At 42.4% G+C, this 14772-nt stretch overlaps 1 long non-coding RNA gene across 1 annotated transcript in view; it reads left to right on the top strand.

Annotated features, from left to right (window-relative positions):
- LOC140624309 (uncharacterized) overlaps window positions 1-9844 on the top strand; it is a 62701-nt gene extending 52857 nt beyond the window's left edge. The window contains exon 3 of the long non-coding RNA XR_012023801.1: window positions 9553-9844. This is a non-coding gene — a long non-coding RNA (uncharacterized lncRNA). The remainder of the gene's footprint in view (window positions 1-9552) is intronic.
- The last annotated feature ends 4928 nt before the right edge of the window (window positions 9845-14772 follow it).

Raw genomic sequence — 14772 nt, 5'->3', positions numbered from 1 at the left:
TCAGCCAAACTCCAGAGAAAATCACTTTTAATGTTTTATTTACGACCTTATAACTTTTTTTCTAGCCACATGCCAACTTAACAAAAATGCAACTATATTAGGAAAACTTTTTAATGACGTACTATGATAGCTTAAAAAATTAATTGCAAACCTTTTTATATTCCTTTCATTGTTTTCTTGCCTTGTACCTGAGCAGGCTTGTGACTTGCTTGTAACCAATAGAATGTGGCTGAAGTGACTCTATGTGACTTCCGAGGCTAGGTGAGCAAAGGTATTCAGCTTCCACCTTGTTCTTCCTAACACTTATGCTGGAGCTCCAAGTAACCATGCAAGAAGTTCCACTTGCTCTAAAGGAGTCCAAGCCATATGAAGAGGCCAGGTGTGGGCTTTGCAGCCAACAGCCCCCAAACTCACCTCCCAGATGTCTGCCATCTTGGATATCCAGTCCAGGGGAGCTCTCAGGTGACTGAGTTTTCATTCTGTTGCAATTGCGTGAGAGACCTCAAGCAACAACTGCTTGAGCCCCACCTCCAATTCCTGACCTACGAGTTTTTGAGAAAAAAAAAATGGAGTGATCGAGGCACTTTGTTATGTATGCAATAGTACCCAGAACATAAGCTTGAAACAAAGAAACGAACTTAGTGCCATACTGTGAACTCTTCAGGTTCATTCCATTTCCTTTTGCATCATTTTAATGGTCTCACAGCATTTTTAGTGTATGTAAATAAGATACTGCTTTTTAAATTAAACCCCCAGGGTTGAATATTAGTTTACCTTCTAGCTAAACCTTTTAGCTACATCTTTGTATATATCTATTATTTCTTGAGACAACTTAATAAAATTCAAAATTAGAAGTGCCAAAGTTACCATTTTTAGTGCTTTTAACAAATACCTTCAAATTATCCTTTATCAGTAGAGTCTGCACACCAGCACAGACACACATACCCACACACACAGGGAACAGAGGAGAGAGCGTGGGTTTTAGAATCAGTAGTTTTGAGTTTCCCCTCACAGTTCCACAACTTGCATGAGCAAATTACTTCAACTTTCTGAGCCTCATTTGAACCATCTGAAAACCGGAGATAGCAAAACTAACCTTGAAAGAGCTTTTATGAAAATTAATTGAAGTCCAGTATTAAAGTGCGAAGCACAGATTGGCCATTGAAGATGCCAACTGATAGGGCACCTGGGGGGGGGGTGGGTTCAGGGGTTGAGGGTCTGCTTTCAGCTCAGGTGGTGATCCCGGAGGTCCTGGGATCGAGTCCCACATTGGGGCTCCCCGTGGGGAGCCTGCTCCTCCCTCTGCCTGTGTCTCTGCCTCTGTTATGAATAAATAAATAAATTCTTAAAATAAAATGCCAACTGTTATTCTTGTAATGACTTCCTGAGAGTGAAGGAATCATTCCTAGATTCTTTGTCGTCTTCTTCTCCACCAACGGGGGTGATTGTGCCTCCTTCCTGGTAGGAGCCTGGCTGCTGTCGTCCGAGGCCTTCCCCGCGGCTGGCTGAGTCCTGCGAGCACCAGCTGGCAAATGTTAGAGGGGTCACTGCTGGCGCTTAGCGGATGCAGCTTAAAAGGCACTTCTTGAAAGCAGAGGCCTTTTGAAGACCAGTGGGAAGAGTCCCTGAAGCCAGGACGCCGTACCTGATGCACGGAGGAGCAGATGTTCCCAGGGAGGCGGGCCGTCCTGTCATCGCACCCTTCAAACCACATGCCTCAGGCGCTCCCGGGCAGGGACAGGCCTGGGCCTCCCGGGACAGCTGGCCTTCCTCGGAAAGGAGAGAGAAGTGAGGAAACAAAGACATGCAATGCAGGCCGTTCTTCCACATTAAGTTTGAATTACTTTGGGGACATACCACGTGAGCTCCGAAGAGTGTGTGAAAGGAAAAGTGCTCCCAGCTGTGGAGCAGGGCCTGGGTGGCGGCCTCCCGGCAGGTGGCTGAGCGCCCACCGATGGCCCCAAGGTGTCCTGAGCCTGCACTCTCTCGCTCCGGCCACTTTTTCACTATCATTCCAGAGGTCTGGATGAGTTGAAGACCTAAAAAGAAAAGCTCTTCTGCACCTTCAACTTTCTTGACTCCTTTCTATGGGAACCAGGCCTTGGCTGGAAAGATGTTTACTTTCCCAAAATTTAGACAGTCTTACTGTAAGTATGCGATTGTGCAGCAGCTGTAGAACCGCCTTCAGAGACGGGCGAGGCAAGATGTTCTTTCTTTAGGACAATGTTAAAAAATGAAAAAATAAATTGTTTTCACTTGGGGTATTTCCTTTGAATCATCATCGTCTGCACACCCATGTAGTAAGGTCACACGTTTCCTTCTAATCTACTCAGATAGACGAAAATATATCTCCTTTTTGTTTGTTTAAGACCAGTTTGAGGGATCCCTGGGGGGCTCAGTGGTTTAGCACCGCCTTCAGCCCAGGGTGTGATCCTGGAGACCCTGGGATCGGGTCCCACATCGGGCTCCGTGCATGGAGCCTGCTTCTCCCTCCGCCTGTGTCTCTGCCTCTCTCTCTCTCTCTGTGTCTCTCATGAATAAATAAATAAAATCTTAAAAAAAAAAAAAAAGACCAGTTTGATCTTCCTTGTATATCCTCACTTATGTCTTGGGAGGAAGAAAAAAAGGGTTAAAAACTAGATTTTTTCTAACTGGTAAAATTAGTCTGCAGTAAACAGTCTTTACAGATGTTCATGTGCTTTAGATAAAATGGACTCCACTCAGGTCTGCCCCTACCCTGGTTTCAGAAGGATCTTGGTGTGTGAAAATAAGGGGGAAGGGGACATAGATCCTTGTAGCTTTAGTGATTCCCTTGGGATTTTTATTTGTCCCTGTCATAAAACTGTTGGGAAGGTGATCACCGAGGTGGGATGGATTTCAGAGTGAGCGTTGGCTGACAGGTACGGTGGAGGCCCATTGCTGGTATAGCCTTCTAGCCTGTGGGTGAGGCTGGAGGTCTCCCCTAGGAACTTGGAGTTCCTCACCTTGGCTCATGGCACTGCAGGTTCCTTGAATCTGTGCTACATGCTACTTGTGACCCCTGGACTAGTCCTTCCATTTTATTTCTAGCCCTGGAGGGCCCCGGGTTTGGTTCCCAGCTGCTACCATTTGTGTCTGCTTCAGGAGCATGTAGAACTGATGGGTCCTATCCAAGCCACATAGACTCCAGGGAGACCCAGAAAAGCCCTTCTTTCACTACCAGCACTGGACTCCACAGTTTATATGATGTGGCATCTTCTGGTTTGGTGTGGGCCAACCTCCTCCCAGGGTCCAAATATGAGGTGGGGTCCAAACCCTCCTCCCTTCAGAAATAAGACCTCCGTAATCTGGGAGGATTCCATTGATCCCTGACTTCCTCCCCATTCTTGATGAACATCACCCAGATCTCATTCATGAGGCCTCTGACTCAAGGCCTGAATCTCACCTGCAAGTGTGTCTGAAACCTGTAGGGAAAGCCTTCCTTACCTCTTCCTAGCATCTGGTGGTTTGCTGGGAATCTTCGGCATTCCTTGGCTTATAGACTTCATTCACATCCTTCATCTTCACATGGAATTCTCCCTCTGTCTCTTCATATTGTCTTCGCTCTGTGCATGTCTGTGTCCGGGTCCAAATTTTTGCCTATTTAAAAGGAAGCAGTCATATTGGATTAAAGCCCACTCGAAAGGCCTCATCTTAACTCGACTACATCTACAGAGACTCTATTTCTAAATAAAGTCATTTTCTGAGGTAGTAGGGGTTAGAACTTCATCATATCTTTTTTTGGGGGAGGGGGGGACACAAATCAATAAACAACAAACATTTAGGTTGTTTCCAGGTTTTTGTTATTGGTGGTGATGGTGGTGATACCGGTACAGATAAAGCTGTGATACATAGCATCAAGTACATAACATTTTAATTCTATTGAAATAGAATACTAAAATTCAAAAGCAATAAGGAGGGATTGGAAATAAAAATTTTAAACTTAAATTATTGATTTCTGTTTTTCATTATTCACAAGTCTTTAATTGATACTATAAAGAGAAGTAGAATAGAGATGGTTCAGAGCTTTGGAATCAGTTCATTCATAATATAATTCAGAGCTTGGAATCAGTTCATTCATAAATAATAGGCTCAGAATGAGATGGACATTGTCCAATAGTTAATAAGGCATCATGGGCAAAATAAAATCTTAAGAACTGTAAGTTTTAACTAAACATTAATCCTTTTTTAAAAGAGTTGTTTTGAGAATCATGTTGCCTTGCCATGTGCAGTAAAGTTTTTCCAGATATTTTTCCATAGAAAATAATTGCTAGTCATGTTTTCAACATGTTTTAAAGTTGTAACACTGCCACAGGCTTCCAAAAGGAAGGAACTTCTGTTTTGGAAAGATTTTCTGGACAAATAAGATCTCTATAAGATGGAAGAAGTCCCTTGATCCTCATCCTCATCCTCACCCTTAACAAACTCACCCAGATCTCATTTACTAAGCCTCTGACTCAAGGCCTGAATCTTACCTGCATGTGTGTTTCTGCCCTGGGACTCCTGATTAGATGCCAGCTACTTGGTTGTCCTTCTCTTGGTTTAGTTTCACCAATACCTAGAATTCAGGCAGATTGTTCTCTGGGGAGGCCTGAGATTTCTTGGCAAAGCTTGGGCCTAAAGTTCTTCAATATAGACCAGCTTTTTCAATTCTGAGTCTTCAAGATCTGTACTATAGCACCACCAGATTTCCATCGGAAAATGCTTCATCTTTTCTAGTAGTTTTGGTACCATGATTAGTGAGAAGGATCAAAATAGGAGGGAGTTAACATCATTGTGCTTTTCTTGGGGGCCAGGCAATGAGTCATGGCTTTTACAAACTCTTACTTAATACTTAATCTTGGGGGCACATGGGTGGCTCTGCAGCTGAGCATCTGCCTTTTGCTCAGGGCGTGATCCCGGAGTCCCAGGATCGAGTCCTACATTGTGGGGAGCCTGTGTCTCCCTCTGCCTATGTCTCTGCCTCTTTCTCTGTGTCTCTCATGAATAAATACATAAAGTCTTAAAAAATACTTAACCTTGGATATAGGCACTGTCATTCCCATTTATAATTGAGGAAATGGGGGTGAGAGAAATTAAAAATATTGTAGTGAGTGGCAAAACCTGAATTTAAACCTAACTCTGGCAGGTGCTCTATTTTATCTGCTCTTTCTATCTCACCACAATTTTTCCCAGGAAAAAGGTGTGGACTTTTCACAAATGAACACTCCTAAAGCAAGCCTGGGCATATCTGGAACTGGGTTTGCGCTGAGGAATCATTGATACAATAAAGAGAAGTAGAGCGGAATCAGTTCCTATATAGATAATAGGCTCAGATAAGAGTAATATTACCCAATAGATAACAAGACACAACAAAGCCCCCTACAGCAAAGAATTATCTGGTCTGAAATATTCATAGTACTGAGGGTGGAAACCTGGTCTAGAAGGCTGGCTTCTCATGCTGGCTTTTCCAAAGGGTTGTGAACTTGGGTGTAGCACTTGCTTCTCTCTGCCTCAATGTTTCTGTTTTTCTTTTTCTTCCTTCCTTCCTTCCTTCCCCTTCCTTCCTTCCTTCCTTCCTCTCTTTCTCTTTCTTTCTTTTTTCTTTCTTCTTTCTTTCTTTCTTTCTTTCTTTCTTTCTTTCTTTCTTTCTTTCTTTCTTCTTTCTTTCTTCTTTCTTTCTTTCTTTCTTCTCTTTTAAAGATTTATTTATTTATTTATTTATTTATTTATTTATTTATTTGAGAGAGAGAATGAGAGAGAACATGAGAACAGGGTGAGGGGCAGAAGGAAAAGCAGCCTCCCCACTGAGCAGGGAGCCCATGCGGGGCTCAATCCAGGGACTCCAGGATCGTGACCTGAGCCAAAGGCAGATGCTCAACCAACCGAGCCACCCAGGCACATCCTCTTTTTTTTTTTTTTAAGGTTTATTATTTATTATTTGAGAGAGAGAGAGAGAGAGAGAGAGGCAGAGGGAGACAATCTCCATCAGACTCCCCACTGAGCATGGAACTCAATATGGGGCTCCATTTCACCACTGTGAGATCATGACCTGAGCTGAAACCAAGAGTCAATGCTTAACTGACAGAGCCACCCCGGCGCCCCACTGCCTCAATGTTTTCAACTGTGAGGTTTATTTGCAAGCTACATGAACTCTATGATTCTAAGGTTCTTTGAAGAAGGTAAATAAAAATGTCCATGAAAGAAACAAAAATGGCTGATGCTGTTTTCATGAAATCTGGGCGAAGATGAAAGTATATGAGACTTGTAGTTTAAAGGCTCTATCTACATTGAAATGAACTAATAGGATATTACTACTTTTTGTTTGCCCCAATTATTACTGGGTTAGCTGTCCTCTCTTCCTGGCCAGCTGCTTCAATTCACCCTGCTATCGCTGGTCCACTAGCAGTGGCCCACATCTCCACGTGTATATTACTATTTTCTGAGAATAATTTCTATCATTCGACATTAGTTTTCTGTTGTATCATTTGAAGGGTCTTGAATCTTCTCTTAGTGCAAAGGATTTTTATTTTTAAAAATGAGTTGGATTTCAATAAAAGTTTGACTATTACAGTAAGTTCTTTTAAATATGCCATGCAAAGTTGACTGAGAAGAGTCTTGAAAGAGCATCAGAAGACAGAACTGCTGGGTTTTTGTGCATAGACACAAAATCCCAAATCAGCTTAGAGTTATTGTGCTAGTCTAATATTAGTGCTGAAAACAGTATATATCGTGTAGGTTATGACCAGGTCTTTAAAAAAAAATTTAATAAGATATATTATTTCCATAATAGCACGTGGAACTTAGTGGCTGGAATATTAATACTAACTAAAAAACATATCTAGTTTCTTTTGCTTAGAATGGAAGATAGATGATTCTTTTCTAAGAACACTAAATAGGAAATGCTAGGTAATGTTTTCTCATACCCCAGTAATAAGATATATAATAGGATTTGGTAAAAAGAAAATTTGCTTTTGGTATGACTGCAACTAGCCAAACTAAATCACATAGCTGCCAGTCAACACAGAAATTACTTTATGTGGGGGGAAAAACCACTTCCAACAATCATGGCCTTGGGTTTTCCTTCTTCTTCTTCTTCTCCTTTTTTTTTTTAAATGTATTTTTTTCTTAAGAGCTGAAGGTGCAGAGTACAGGTTTACCAGTAAGCTTGGAATGGGCATTATGTTGACATAATACTCTGGAGTGTTTAATTGCCAAAATTCTTTTTTAGATGTCATTATTTCAACGTCATTTTATTTTATTTATTATTATATGTAATTTAATCATTATTTAATGGCTGTTGCTAAGGCAGCTAGTGTTCTACGTGTTTATCTTGAATTCATTGATTTCTATGCCAGGAGAAACCAGGCTGTAGTAGATTTCCCTGTTATTAATCTCAAGAAGGCCCAAGAAGAAAGACCCAGTGAGACTACTTACTTATTAACAAAATAGTAATCAAGTGTTTTATGTACTGTGAGGTAAAAGAAAAATGAGTAAGCCTGGTATCTAAGAAGTATATTGGCTTTGCAGTCAGAGACAACTGGGTTTAAATCTTCTCTCACTCTACCAGTACTGGTATGTGAGCCTGGACCAACTCCTTAGACTTATTTTTTTTTAAATTTTTTTTTTTTAAGATTTTGTTTATCTATTTGAGAGAGAAAGAGCATGAGCAAGCCAGCACACAAACATGCAGGAGAAGCATAGGGAAAGGGAGAGGGACAAGAAGACAGTGTGTGGAGCCTGACGTGGGGCTCAATCTCATGACCCTGAGATCATGACCTGTGCTGAAGTCAGATGCTTAGCAGACTGAGCCAGCCAGACGCCTATTTAATTAATCAATTAATTAATTAATTAATTGCCCCAATTTTCTTATCTGCAAAATAGGGATATTATCCTCCTCATTGAATTTTTAAAAATATGATTTAAATAAAACAATGTAAAACTGCCTAACTTAAAACAGATACTTAATAAATATCCATCCGTGTCCTTTGCACATCATACCTGCTCATATTCCATCCTATCATCCCCCAGCATTTATATTACAGTGGGAAAGATAAGGCTGATGCTGAGTGCCAGGCAAGGGGATATCACTGGTGTCATGTGTACCCAGTGTTTTGGAAAGGGAGCGATTGTTCCAGCCTAGTGGACCAAGGAGAGAAATAGTCCTCATGATGACTAATATTAAACATGCCTCCATCCTCTCTTGATGTGGCATCTCTACCCTCTCCCAGTCAAGGATCATGTGTGTGTCCCCAGGGCTCCACACATAACCCTGGCACAGCCCTTTTCACCCTCCACTGTGTGTGGGTGCATGTATGTGCGTGTTCATGCACACTTTCCTTATCCCTCCCTGTGTCCTTGGGCCTACCTGTGTGGAGCAAGCAGAAAATGAATGCTCCTGGAATGAATGAATGAATGAATGAATGAATATTTGAGCTGTACCGAGGAGAACTGTGTATGTCTGGAAATATCTAACGAAGAAGCATGCGTTCCAGAGTGGACACCTATATGAGCTTTCTCCTCCCCATTCAAAGTATATTTTTAGTAAAATTGTGTTTATCATATTTTGTGATTTACTCTAGGCAAATGGTTAAGTGACCATTGTAATGACTTATCATTTTTCTTTGAGCTCAGGCCCATGAGGTGAAGCAGGTCAGAATCCATTTTACTAAGATTCCACCAGAATATTCCCCACGGTGTAGGAGGCCTAAGCAGAATCCAGCTCTGCCCCTTATTCTACAGTTTTGGGACCTGAGCCTGGCTAGGTGACAGTGCTGGTCAAGATGGTCAGAAATGGTCAGAAATGGGATCCAGCGCTTCCAGTTCAACTTAAACAAAACAAACATCACCATTTTCTTTTTATGAGTCATTGTTCTGGCCATGTTTATTTATGGCTGACAGACTAGCTGGTCAGAAGAACTCACTAAAGGCCTCTCAACCACCAGCTGGGCCGCCAGGCTCCAGACTGACTGAATAGGCTACTATAAAAAAATCACACCCACAGTGTCTGTCATTGACTTGGCCACTTTTTCAGATACAAAGTCATAGCATTTATATGTCTGTAAGTTTGCAGGAACAAGGAGTTAGAGAAATCCAGCTGTTACAGGGATACACTGGTTTACCCTGAAGCTAATGAGGCTTAAGGTTCTAGGCTTCTCACTTGTATAGGTCCTGGATGAAGCAGGGCCCCTGGAGGGGCGAGCAATGTGTTCCTAAGATCATATGTTTTTGTAACTTTTCCCAAAGTTCAATATTTTTGTATTATTTTTCTTGAACAAGATCTCCATACACCATTTCCTCCAGATTGTATAAGCTTCAGGCCCCAGAAAACCTGGATCTGCTCCTGATTATGGGCAGCTCTTTTTTCAATTTCTGATGGCTAAAAACCAAAACAAAACAGAACAAAAACATGTGAAAATACTCCTTGTGTCAGAAACGGCTACTTTACCCCGGGTTTCCACTACCCCTCCCCACCTTCAGTGACATCCCCCTCTAAACTTTAGGTGGACACTCATCCCCTCATTTAGAAAGTACATGTCTCATATTCTCTTGCAGGACGTTTGCCCATGTGGCTGAATTCAGAAGCCAAAGTGGGAAGGTACATATTCTAGGTCTTAAAACCTGAGCTGCTTGCCCCAAACTTTCATCTTCTTCACTTGCTGGGAACGGTGATGACCAGAAGGCACATGTGAAGGATACTAGCACTCCCCCACCTTACCTGGCCTGCTCATCCCAGACTCAAGTTGGAGAGAATTGAAGTCACAGAACTGAGTCTCTTCATTATGGCAATTTAGACTATACTGTAATTCATTCATTTCCCTCTCTTCTCTCTTAAGGAAACTAAAACATAAACCCAGTTCAGCAAGGATTTGTCTCTGTAATGACTCTTGATCCTATGAACTAAAACTGAGTTTGACTAAGATAGGCCAAATTCTAGAAATATCCTTATCAATAGATTCGCTCAAGTTCTATTGGCCTAATACGGTAAAGAACACTGACAGGCAGTTAGGAGATGAAAATTCTACCATTTATAGATTTACAGGTCTAGGGCAGAAACTCTCTGTGGGCCTTGGCATCCTTGTCTGTGCACTGTGAATAATTATGATTGTGTCAGGGCCTTGGGAAAGTCAAATAAGTCCGTGTGTGAGATATCACTTTAGTTTTATATTTATTCTTTTACTTTATTTATATCCTGTCTTATTCCAGAAATGACCTGACCAATTTGATAAGAATACAAACCTACTAGGTTTTTTAATGGGTTTTTTTTTTGTAAGGATTAGAGATAATCTATGCCTAGTGCTTAGCACCCGCCTAGCATATTGTTAGCACACCTGTACGTGATAATTTACCATCAGAAAGTTAGGAAGTGCTCAGTGAGTGGTAGCTTTTTATATTATTATGAATGCTAATAATGTATGCCAAGGGTTTTGAAACTATAAAACTTGGCAAAAATATCAGGTGTTATTATTGTTGCCGTTGAGTCTATTCTGAAAAAATGTAAGCACTCACCATTGGCAGATGTGATACAGCCAAAGTGACTTAGGAGATGCCTACAACAGACAAGTCTAGAAGGTGGGCAGCATGAGGAAGGGTGGCCGCTCAGCCACCCCATCTGTGCTTTCCTAGGCAGCTCCTGACCACATGGGAGTGGCCCAAGGGTAGACGGTCTAGATCCAGCTGGGCCAGTCGCATTCCCTTTCCTGGAGGTTGAAGGTCAGTGGAGCCCAGCCAGGGGCTCTGACGTGGAGCATCCGGCACCACCCAAGACCCATGGTTCAGCTCCCCCTCAACCCAAGTCGTCCCAGTATCCTTCCCACCACCTGCTTCTTGACTTGGGTTAGACAGAGCCCGGGTTCTTTGCCTTGCATCCCAAGAGCCTTGACTGATACCTACAGGAAAATAGTGTTTGCTTTTCTCAAGTGCTTTTGTTACATGTTTCCGAGATTTGTAGAATGGGCAAAAAGTGTAAGGGTTGACTAATAAGGCTGAACAAAACTGGCGAGGTAATATAAAACAGAACACTTCTCAAAATTTTATTCAGCTTCCTTAAAATTACTGACTTGGCAGGTACAAACTGAAGAAAAATACTAAAGCCAGTTAGAAATGTTTTTCTTATCAAATGATAAAACGATCTGGAACTAAATAGAACCACACGAAGGCTAAATTAATTCATTTTGTGTAAAGAAGATACACGAAGAAATGGTTAACTATACCATGTTTCACAAGATCTTTAATTAAGACCATGATGCAAGGGAACCTTGACCCAACTGTAGCCAAGTAGGAGCCCCCTGAACCTCACTCTAACACTCTTCTGAGAGAGAGAGGGGTTTGGTGAGCTTCAGGCTTGTTTTACCCTCCATGGGGCCCTTTATTGCTAATGTACCAAATGTGCTAATTATAAGGCAGTTTTCTCTTTAAGGCAGTCCCCAAGCACTAACTCCTGCGAAGAGTCTATCTATGCTGCTTGTAAAACTACCATCCAGTGAGTTTTGAAACGTAAACAATTACATGGATAATATATGCGGGAAGAGACTATTGTAAACATAAAAATTATATTTACCTTCAATAGAATAAAATGGAACGTGTCCTTTGTCTGGGTCACGCTTTAGTCTAGTGGCCTGCATTTTATAGGGATTTTTTTTTCCCCTAAGAAATCCCTCCCGACCATAATAAAAACCTCATTGATCCTTTCTTTGGAGACATTCATAACCAGATCTTTGATGAAATGCCCCATAATGGTTCTAAATGAGGTGTATTGAACTGGTTTGTCAATTCATTGCAGGAACAGTGGCAGTGCCAATATTAAACGTGAGGTAAACAGTTCTTAGGAAAAGTATTAGGGAAACACTGTAGTCCTGGCCTTTTAAAGCTACAGTTTTAGATTTTAGATCTTTTAAATATAGTTTGAAAAATCTCAACGCTCTATTAAGTAATAGAACTAAAAATGCCAATCAACGTTAGGCCTAGCTAACAAGGCTTGGCTCTCTGTGAAGGATTCTGTTAGATGCTTCATTTCACTCTTCCACCGTTCACAGCTCCTCAGACATCATTCATTCATTCATTCATTCACTCCTCCAACTACTGTTTATTAAATGCCTCTGCGAGCATATATGGAAAAAGACAACTGTCCTTCATAGCGCAATGCAAACACGCAAGTGGTTTTTGAAGGCTCACAGCAGGTACCTACTAGAACTGTTTGGGGGTGCCTGGGTGGCTCAGTCAGTTCAGCATCTGACTCTTGGTGTCAACTCAGTTTGTGATCTCAGGGTTACGGGATCAAGGCCCGCGTAGGGCTCCTCGTTCAGCACAGGGTCTGCTTAGGATTCCCTCTCCTTCTCCCTCTGCCCACCTCCCTCCCTCCGCCAACTCTGTCTCTCCTTCTCTCTCTCTCTCTCTCTCTCATAAATAAATAAATAAGTCTTACAAAAAAAAAAATTGCTTCTACTGGATCACTTGTGCTTATTCATAGGGTGAGATCTGAACCCCCCCTCCTGGGAAGGAAAAATCTTACCCGAAGGAACATAAGATGGCATTTCTTAGGTTAAAACTCAGCTTCAAACATGTCTTTGTTTCCAAAGGGTGCATCTCCTAAGGCCCCGCCCGTAGCTATTTATGACACTCATTGGCCTCCCCCTGCATTGCTGGGAAGGATCTTTAGCCCTTGCTAAATAAAGAAATCCCTGCTGCTGCTCACCCTGGAGAACATTACAGATGTAGCTTCGTGAGAAATAGCTCCAGTGGGAGCAGATGCGTGCAGCAGGAGCCCTGCATGGTCTTCTTTTGGGCTCATGGTTGAAACCCAGTTTTGTTTTCTCTGGTCCTTGCCGTTGAATTCTTTGCCATGTCTCTCATTGGTAGCTGCAAGTGTCTTTCATGTCTCCTTTCTATCTGCCCTCCGGGGGCCTCCCTGAGTGACTTTCATGCTTGCAAATCCCAGGGCTTATTTTTTTTTCAAGTCAGGACATCCCAAACACACCCTCTAAATTTGGCAAAAATCTGTCTCCCTGTTTTGGTATGATGTGGTGACAGCAGAAAGATAGAAACTTAACTCTAGATTTATGGAACAAAGATGAGGCATGGTAGTGCGCTACAGAGAATTCCTGCAGGTTCAAAATGAGTTCAAGTGTGTGGCAACAAGGCTCTTTCCCTTTTGATGTACATGCAGGAATTTCGATGCCGTGAATTTCATAACATCAACTTGGTTTCAAGTGCCTAGTTCAGTGCCCCTCCCCCACGCCCCTCCATATGGAACCCATGGCGCCCTGAATACCCGGTCTTGTGGTCTCCTTGTCTGTCCCCACTATTCACATGAAAGCTACCTTCTGCAAGAGGGACATTCCGCCCTGAGGACAAAAATAGCATCTCTAGCCAACTTTGGCTTCTTCAAAACTCTGAGGGACTAGTCAGTTCTAAGGGACTACAGGTAACTTTTTTTTTAAGGTCAGGATTTGAAGGAAAAGCTCTTTTCCAGCTTACCTGCAGGGGCATTTATTGAGACTTAAAGTTGTGATTACATGTGAAAAAGTCTGACCCTACTATGAATTATTAATTAATATTGATGTCTCATCAATCAGGGCAGTGCATTTATAGTTAGATAGAAGTTAGAGAAAGTCAGGCACCCTAATTGGCACTCTGGAGGGAAGGATGCTAAGACAATGCTAGCAGAAACCTTTTCTCCACAAAGTATGGGGAGTATATTTACCCTCCAGACAGTATTAATTCCGGTGAAGGTCTGGACAGCGTGTTGGTGCTGTGCCAGTTTTCAGGAATTGCAGAACAGAGGAGGCCAGGTTACCTATTGCTGTGTAACTAACTGCCCCAAGACACAGTAGCGTAGAACAGCAGCCATTAATTTGCCCTGGATTTTGTAATCGGTGCTGAGTTCATCCAGATGCTTCTCTTGCTTGTCTTACCTGGGGTCACCTCTGCGGTTACCCTTGGTTGATGGGTTGGTTGGATGTTGGCTGGTTGGGGATGGTCTCATTCATATGTGAGTGAACTGTTGGATGCCTTGACGTTTGGGCCTCCCTCCACTGGGTCCCTCGTCCTCAAGGAGGCTATTCTGGGCTTTCTTATACGGTGATAGTAGTTATCCAAGCGGGCGAAAGTAGAAGCTGTACGATTTCTTGAGGCCTGGGCTTGGAAGTCTCACTATTTCACTTTTGCCACGTTCTCTTGGTCAAAGTGAATCACGAGGCTGGCCCTGATTCAAGGGGTAGGAAAACGACTTTCCTTCGTAATGTGAGGAGCTGCAAATAATTTATGGCCCTGGTTAGTCTCCTACAGATAAGAAGGGTCAGGGTTGAAGGCATGGGCTTCTTTCAGTTGGGACTGTCTGGGCTCCTGCTTAATGTACAGTGAGTACTCACTTTTGGAAAGGACCTGTAGGGAGAGCCCAGGTAACAATCTTTCTTTCTCTCAGACGAACTCTTGAAAATGAACTTCTATGCTTCTACTAGAGTGATTTTTTTTCTAAGATTCAAATCTGATTATATCACCTTTAGACTTACACCTTTGTGGTTTCCTTCTGCCTGGAGGATAAAATACTCATTCTTGAGCATGGCCCATCTGGCCCTTGCCCACCTTTCTAGAGGCATTTCTCATGGTCTTTCCACACATAAGCCTCACTCTTGGTAGTTTCCAATTGCCCTGAGAGCTTTCATGCTTTAGTGAGTTCCTGATGTTGATCTAGAACCATCTCCTCCCTTTCTTACTCTAGGTCCACTGGGTTTGCTAAGAGTCAATGCCTTACAAGGCTTTCTCTGTGGGCAGCCT

The sequence above is a fragment of the Canis lupus genome, chromosome 34 (assembly GCF_048164855.1).
Source record: "Canis lupus baileyi chromosome 34, mCanLup2.hap1, whole genome shotgun sequence".
Taxonomy (NCBI): domain Eukaryota; kingdom Metazoa; phylum Chordata; class Mammalia; order Carnivora; family Canidae; genus Canis; species Canis lupus.
Note: the sequence above shows the minus strand (reverse complement) of the source record. Positions and strands in the feature narration are given on the sequence as shown.